A 7,500-nucleotide genomic window follows, 5' to 3' on the forward strand; every position below is an offset into this window, starting at 1 on the left:
CGAGGGAACGATTATTGAAACGGTTCCGCTGCCGGGTTCCGGAATAGGAACCGGATTCCCTTTCGCTCAAAGGGCGTTTATTTTTTATTCATTCCATTCCATCTCTACACATACACACATACACGACGTACGTACGTACGTATGTACCACGTAAGTGTAGAAAAGATAAAACAAAATAGAAATAAAACACGCCGCATCGACATAAGATCTCGCCTGCGGCTTAGGATCGACTGACTCATGTCCAACCACTGTTCACATGAAACCCTTCTCCGCGTCAGTCCTCCAGGATCCCTCTGGAGTATTTGCTACTACCACCAAGATCTGCACCGACGGCGGCTCCGGGCAGGCTCGCGCCCACACCCTTCTGCGCTCTCCGCCGCGCACGTCCTACTCGTTACGGCTTAATGACGTCACAAAGAACGTCGCACATGCCCGTAACGGTAGTGTATAGGCAAAACGCTTCAGCGCCATCCATTTTCAGGGCTGGTTGCTTCGGCAGGTGAGTTGTTACACACTCCTGAGCGGATTCCGACCTCCATGGCCACCGTCCTGCTGTCTTTAGCAACCAACTCCTTTTCGTGGGATCCGAAATGTGCGTCGTTTAGGCGCCTTAACCGGGCGTTTGGTTCATCCCACAGCGCCAGTTCTGCTTACCAAAAATGGCCCACTGGGCGCTGTCATCAGATCTCCGGCTTCATCGTTCTCGTAGGCCGGGCTTCTCACCCATTGAAAGTTTGAGAATAGGTTGAGGTCGTTTCGACCCCAAGGCCTCTAATCATTCGCTTTACCGGATGAAACTCCGTTTGTTCTCTTTGCGAGCACCAGCTATCCTGAGGGAAACTTCGGGGGGAACCAGCTACTAGATGGTTCGATTAGTCTTTCGCCCCTATACCCAACTCCGACGATCGATTTGCACGTCAGAATCGCTGCGGACCTCCACCAGGGTTTCCCCTGGCTTCGTCCTGGCCAGGCATAGGTCACCATCTTTCGGGTCCCAACGTGTGCGCTCTGGGCGCGCCCACATTCACGGATTGGAAACGAGACGCCTCGGGAGTGCGAGAGCGACGACCTAGACCGACGCTCCATCCTCCCTGAGCGCGCGGCGAGCGCGCGCCTTCACTTTCGTTGTGCCTTTCAGTTTAGTGATGTAAGACTCGACGACTCGCGCACATGTTAGACTCCTTGGTCCGTGTTTCAAGACGGGTCGGGTGAGTGCCCGAAACTGAATCATCGCCGACCGAAACGCGCACAGTCCGAGACAAGCACGGCTGCGACGGCAGGCGCGCCGCGCCGAAGTCCGCGCTTAGGCAGGACCCCGACGACGACGCATTAAATATATAACCTTGCGTCGGGCCGGACGCGTGCGATGACGCGTGCGCGATTCAATGATATTACCGTCCGACGGCCGGTCGGCGTCCGTCGCGGTCCCGTCGCGACCCAACGAGTGAGCGCGGCGGGGCTCCCGAACGGCGCTTAGGCCGACATCGAACGGGTCGCGATGCCGTACTGAGAGAGAAGTGCACGCCGTCCGCGGACGTGAACGTGAACGACCCGTGCGCACCGACCGAAGCCGGACGCATCGAGGCGCGCGCACGTACGCCGAGGAGTGACGATGAATCTCTCCGTTCGTTCATTCGAGTTTCGCCCGTTTAACCCCCTGAACGGTTTCACGCACTCTTGAACTCTCTCTTCAAAGTTCTTTTCAACTTTCCCTCGCGGTACTTGTTCGCTATCGGTCTCGTGGCGATATTTAGCCTTAGAAGGAGTTTACCTCCCGCTTAGGGCTGCACGCTCAAGCAACCCGACTCTGAGGAGAGTCCCTCTCGCCGCCGATCTCCGTCGCTACGGGCCTGGCACCCTCTACGGGAAAACGGCCCCGTTCAAGACGAACTTGGACAGGAGGAGCGACGACGAGAAAGCGGAACCTCCCGAACACCACATCTCCCGCGGTCGCGACAACCGCGGGATTCAGCGCTGGGCTATATCCCTGTTCGCTCGCCGCTACTAAGGGAATCCTTGTTAGTTTCTTTTCCTCCGCTTACTGATATGCTTAAGTTCAGCGGGTAGTCCTCCCTGATCTGAGGCCAACGATAAAATGAGAGGCAGACTCGATATCCGTCAGCGCTGCGACGACGACGCGCGCGACCGTCAGTCACCGGTCGACCGATGGTAGTACAACTACCACGGCCATGTGTAGTAACACGGGTACACACGACGACGTCGACGCGCTCTTCGGACGTCGAGTCCGCCTACGCACACGCGCGCAATGTACATAATGTATTGTACATTGCACACACAGCGGCGTTAATGGCAGCGGCGCGTACAGACGCGTACGTCCTCCCATCGATCGCAAACGAACGAGCGAACGAACGAACGAACGAACGAACGAACGAACGAACGAACGCGACTAGAAGCCAGGGAGAGACGAGAGTGTGTCGTTTGCGCGCCGGAATCGAATCCGACGACGACCGCCACCACGCCGCTGAAACTCGTGTGTCATATTTGAACGGACGAAGAGAGCGCGATTGTGCGCCGCCTCTCCGAAACCGTCACATGCGCGCTCTTTCTCTCTTTTCGCCTCTCTCCCTTATATCTCTCTGTCATACTCTTTATGACAGAGCGCCGAGAGAAGGGGAGCGAGCGAGCGAGCGAGAGAGAGAGAGAGAGAGAGAGGGAGCAGTGTAATTTTAACAACGCGAGGCGTCGTTATTATGCAGCCGGCCCTCAGACAGGAGTGGTCCTGGATGTATCTCCACGGACCGCAATGTGCGTTCGAAGTGTCGATGTTCAATTGTGTCCTGCAGTTCACACTATGACGCGCAGTTAACTGCGTTCTTCATCGACCCGCGAGCCAAGTGATCCACCGTCCAGGGTAATCGTTTTTGACTACCCCACACATCGTGTGTATTATATGTACGATATTAAAATAGAAAAATAAATAAATAAATAAATTATCATTTATTGACATAGAAAAGAGCGCGAAGCGCGTGCGAGCGCGCGATCGCTAGCTCAATCTAACCGCTAGGTTTGTAGTTTTTTCGGTCGGAAGCGCGCGCGCGGAACGCACACAGGCTTGCGGATTTTCACCGTGCGCGCGCGCGCGTTGATACGCGCGTGTACGCATGCGCGTTCAGACCGTCTCGATAGCGACACGTCGTCTATACGAGATATAAGGTATATCAATCAACATGAAAAACAGTGCGTGTGCGCCGCGCCGCCTACGCCTACGCCGCGATCACATACACGTGGTGTACACGTATAAGTGCGCGTGAGCGCGCGCGTGCGTGCGTGCGTGCCGACACTGAAACGTTAATGATCCTTCCGCAGGTTCACCTACGGAAACCTTGTTACGACTTTTACTTCCTCTAAAGGATCAAGTTTGGTCAACTTCCCAGCAACGCCGACGGCCGTGAAGCCACCGCGAGCCCGTCCGAAGTCCTCACTAAATCATTCAATCGGTAGTAGCGACGGGCGGTGTGTACAAAGGGCAGGGACGTAATCGACGCGGGCTAGTGACCCGCGCCTACTAGGGATTCCTGGTTCATGGGGATCATTGCAGTCCCCAATCCCAACCACGAAGGAGGTTCAGCGGTTACCCGGTCCTTTCGGACAGGGAGAGTGAAACACGCTGATTCCTTCAGTGTAGCGCGCGTGCGGCCCAGGACATCTAAGGGCATCACAGACCTGTTATTGCTCACTGTCACGCGGCTGGACGCCGCTTGTCCCTCTAAGAAGACTTGTGATACGTCGCCAGTGAGTTGCGCGACACGAAGGCCGCGCACACCTAAATGGCGTCACCTATTTAGCAGGCTAGAGTCTCGTTCGTTATCGGAATTAACCAGACAAATCGCTCCACCAACTAAGAACGGCCATGCACCACCACCCACCGAATCAAGAAAGAGCTCTCAATCTGTCAATCCTTCCAGTGTCCGGGCCTGGTGAGGTTTCCCGTGTTGAGTCAAATTAAGCCGCAGGCTCCACTCCTGGTGGTGCCCTTCCGTCAATTCCTTTAAGTTTCAGCTTTGCAACCATACTTCCCCCGGAACCCAAAGACTTTGGTTTCCCGGAAGCTGCCCGGCGAGTCATTGGAGTAACTCCGCCGGATTGCTGGTTGGCATCGTTTATGGTTAGAACTAGGGCGGTATCTGATCGCCTTCGAACCTCTAACTTTCGTTCTTGATCAAGGAAAACATTCTTGGCAAATGCCTTCGCTGTTGTTCGTCTTGCGGCGGTCCAAGAATTTCACCTCTGTCGCCGCAGTACGAATGCCCCCGTTTATCCCTATTAATCATTACCTCGGAGTTCTGAAAACCAACAAAATAGAACCGAGATCATATTCTATTATTCCATGCACGAAATATTCAAGCAGCATTTTGAACCTGCTTTGAGCACTCTAATTTGTTCAAAGTAAACTTGCCGGCCCACCTCGACACTCACCGAAGAGCACCGCGATAGGATTTTGATATTGAACCGGCGTTTTACCGCCGGCTCACCGACGATATGCTCCGCAAACGTGTCAGTATCACCGCGGATGCGGTGCACCGACAGCGCGGCGCACAAATGCAACTACGAGCTTTTTAACCGCAACAACTTTAATATACGCTATTGGAGCTGGAGTTACCGCGGCTGCTGGCACCAGACTTGCCCTCCAATGGTTCCTCGTTAAAGGATTTAAAGTGTACTCATTCCAATCACGGGGCCTCGGAAGAGTCCCGTATCGTTATTTTTCGTCACTACCTCCCCGTGCCGGGAGTGGGTAATTTGCGCGCCTGCTGCCTTCCTTGGATGTGGTAGCCGTTTCTCAGGCTCCCTCTCCGGAATCGAACCCCGATTCCCCGTTACCCGTTGCAACCATGGTAGGCGCGTAACCTACCATCGACAGTTGATAAGGCAGACATTTGAAAGATGCGTCGCCGGCTCGGGACCATGCGATCGGCAAAAGTTATCCAGATTCATCAAAATTAACGACATCGGACGCGAGGCCCTCCGTCGATTGGTTTTGATCTAATAAAAGCACTCATCCCATCACTGGTCAGAGTTTCGAGTGCATGTATTAGCTCTAGAATTACCACAGTTATCCAAGTAGGATGGAGTGGATCTAAGGAACCATAACTGATTTATTGAGCCATTCGCGGTTTCGCCGACTAGCGGCTTGTACTTAGACATGCATGGCTTAATCTTTGAGACAAGCATATGCTACTGGCAGGATCAACCAGGTATTTACTACTACTACTACTACTACTACACTAACACACTATTAGACTAGTGTGTGGTGCGCGTTAGCAAAAACATCGCCACACACCGACAATTCGCGGTGCACGGCGTGCCTATAACAGTGGTGGGGGGAGACACGAGTACGTTCGTTAAGCGTCGTGCGCGTACACGCACGCGACAACGTACGTACGTCGCGTTTCTCCTCCTCCTCCTCCTCCTCTCGCGACTCGAACAGATCGGAAACGCTCTCTCCGCCGGCCGGTCGGTCGGTCGGCGCCGGCTCTCTATATACGCAACAATATAGAAGATATGACCAGCGGCGGCCGCCGCCGCGCGTCGGATAGCAAACGTTCCGCGCCGTCGAGACGGCATCTTTTGGACGGCATCTCTAAATATCCATTTATTCAGAGCGCGCGTCCGCGATTGAACGTCCACCCGGAGATTGAATATCTCGCAGTATAATGTATACAAAATTGATTTCTCCGTCGTGAATATTATCATCATCCAGAACGTATGAGAGATCGCCCGGTAGATCAGAGGGCACACGCACACACAAAACTATACGTCGATTCGATTCGTTTCGATTCGATAGAGAGAAAATTGTTCTCTCCGCAGAATCGGTAGTACCGAAACCGACGCATATAACTACATATAATACACAAAAACATTACCACGAGATAACGAAAACGTACCGCCGATTAATGGCACGCCGGTGTCGGCAAGCGCGCTTACACACACTTCTCGATCGACGGCCCAACGACGGCAGAGTCGTCGTCGTCATCATCGCGACAACATTACAACTTATAGAATAACCCGGTGCGAAAAGAAAAAAAGAAAAAAAAAAAAATCTTTCTTTATTTTCCATTCATTATCACAGGTACGGCTCTTTGAGGACCGAGAGAGAGTTTTTGGAGGCTTGTGTGAGGAGGAGGAGGAGGATATATCACCGAAATAACGGTCGTCGCTCGCGAGAGCAGCGGCGACACAAAGTCGGTTATATACCAACCACCAGCCAACACACACATAACATATCCAAACAACAAAACCCCCGGGCCGCCGTTGCGGGTCCGCGTGGAGTGAGAAATAAAACATGTGCACACGGTTCTCGCATATATTATGCAGCATATATGCAAAGCGCCAAGCGCAAGAGCGCCGCCTCTGCACACACACAACAAACATAGAGAGACCCCGTGTGGTGTTTCATTCGTATTATAAATATATTTTAAGAGACGCGCGCCACGAGTGGCGCGCGCCGCGTCGCCACGCCGCGAGACTCCGCTCTCGGACTCGGAGCCGAGAAACAAAGTGCGAAAGTGACGGCCGCCAGAGCGGTCGGATAGATGCGCTACAAGTCGACAGTTTCACGGCGCGGTACGTCGTCGCGTTGCGTTTTCAGAAAAGGGAGGGCGGGGGGGAGAGAGGGAAAAAAAAAAAAATTATAAAACGAATACACCACACAACGAATATGTGAAAAATAAATGGAATAAACAAAAAGAGTTTTCAGAAAAGGGAGGGGGGGGGGGGGGGGGGGGGGGGGGGGGGGGGAGAGAAAAAAAAATTATAAAACGAATACACCACACAACGAATATGTGAAAAATAAATGGAATAAACAAAAAGCGTCGTGGGGTCTAATAAAATATAAAACTGTTAATATAAATCAATAGAATGAATTTCAACAACAACTTCTCTATTATATCATTGACCAATTCTAATTCTTAACGATAACGGGGACGGTGTATATGCGCTCGTATATTAAAAATATGTGCGAATCGGTTATCCGTCATTATCTTAAGGTATTTTTCCGCATCATCATAATAATGTTGTTTATTGTTAAGTTCGCTGCTATATAAAAACGGTGATAGACAAGATATCAATACTACACACATAATAGACACAACATAAACTCCTATAACTCTGTCGTCTCTAAAATATTTGAAACAGTCACGTCAGATAGAATAAATATCTAATTTTATAAACTTTATCAAAGAAAAGGTAAATCTAAAATGTTAGCTTGTTTTGATTTTATTAAAATCATAACTAAAAATCTTAACGAACGAACGAACGAACCAAGTGTTGAATTAGTGAAGAAAATTGACAATCAAAAAGTGACAGTACGGTCAAAACTACAAAATTATAAAAAATTTCAGAGGGCCCACTACTTTTCTTGCTTTCTTCATATTAACGATTCATCCGCCATCAGCTCGGCATCATGAATTGAATGACATCTTCCAGACGCCGGAATAAAAACCAAATAACTTAAATGGAAAAAAATCTCAAACACATAAA

General features: G+C 51.2%; 3 non-coding genes across 3 annotated transcripts in view; all 3 read right to left on the bottom strand.

Annotated features, from left to right (window-relative positions):
* Positions 1-2,087, bottom strand: part of LOC128201018 (large subunit ribosomal RNA) — a 4,046-nt gene extending 1,959 nt beyond the window's left edge. Inside the window, exon 1 of the ribosomal RNA XR_008253013.1 lies at positions 1-2,087. This exon is cut by the window's left edge and continues 1,959 nt beyond it. This is a non-coding gene — a ribosomal RNA (large subunit ribosomal RNA).
* Positions 2,088-2,718: 631 nt separating this feature from the next.
* On the bottom strand, positions 2,719-2,875 carry LOC128201010 (5.8S ribosomal RNA). The gene has a single exon (XR_008253005.1). It is a non-coding gene; the product is annotated as a 5.8S ribosomal RNA (ribosomal RNA).
* Positions 2,876-3,310: 435 nt separating this feature from the next.
* Positions 3,311-5,219, bottom strand: LOC128201013 (small subunit ribosomal RNA). The gene has a single exon (XR_008253008.1). It is a non-coding gene; the product is annotated as a small subunit ribosomal RNA (ribosomal RNA).
* Positions 5,220-7,500: the final 2,281 nt, after the last annotated feature.

This window comes from Galleria mellonella, unplaced genomic scaffold, assembly GCF_026898425.1.
Source record: "Galleria mellonella isolate WM207_F2 unplaced genomic scaffold, CSIRO_AGI_GalMel_v1 utg329, whole genome shotgun sequence".
Classification (NCBI taxonomy): domain Eukaryota; kingdom Metazoa; phylum Arthropoda; class Insecta; order Lepidoptera; family Pyralidae; genus Galleria; species Galleria mellonella.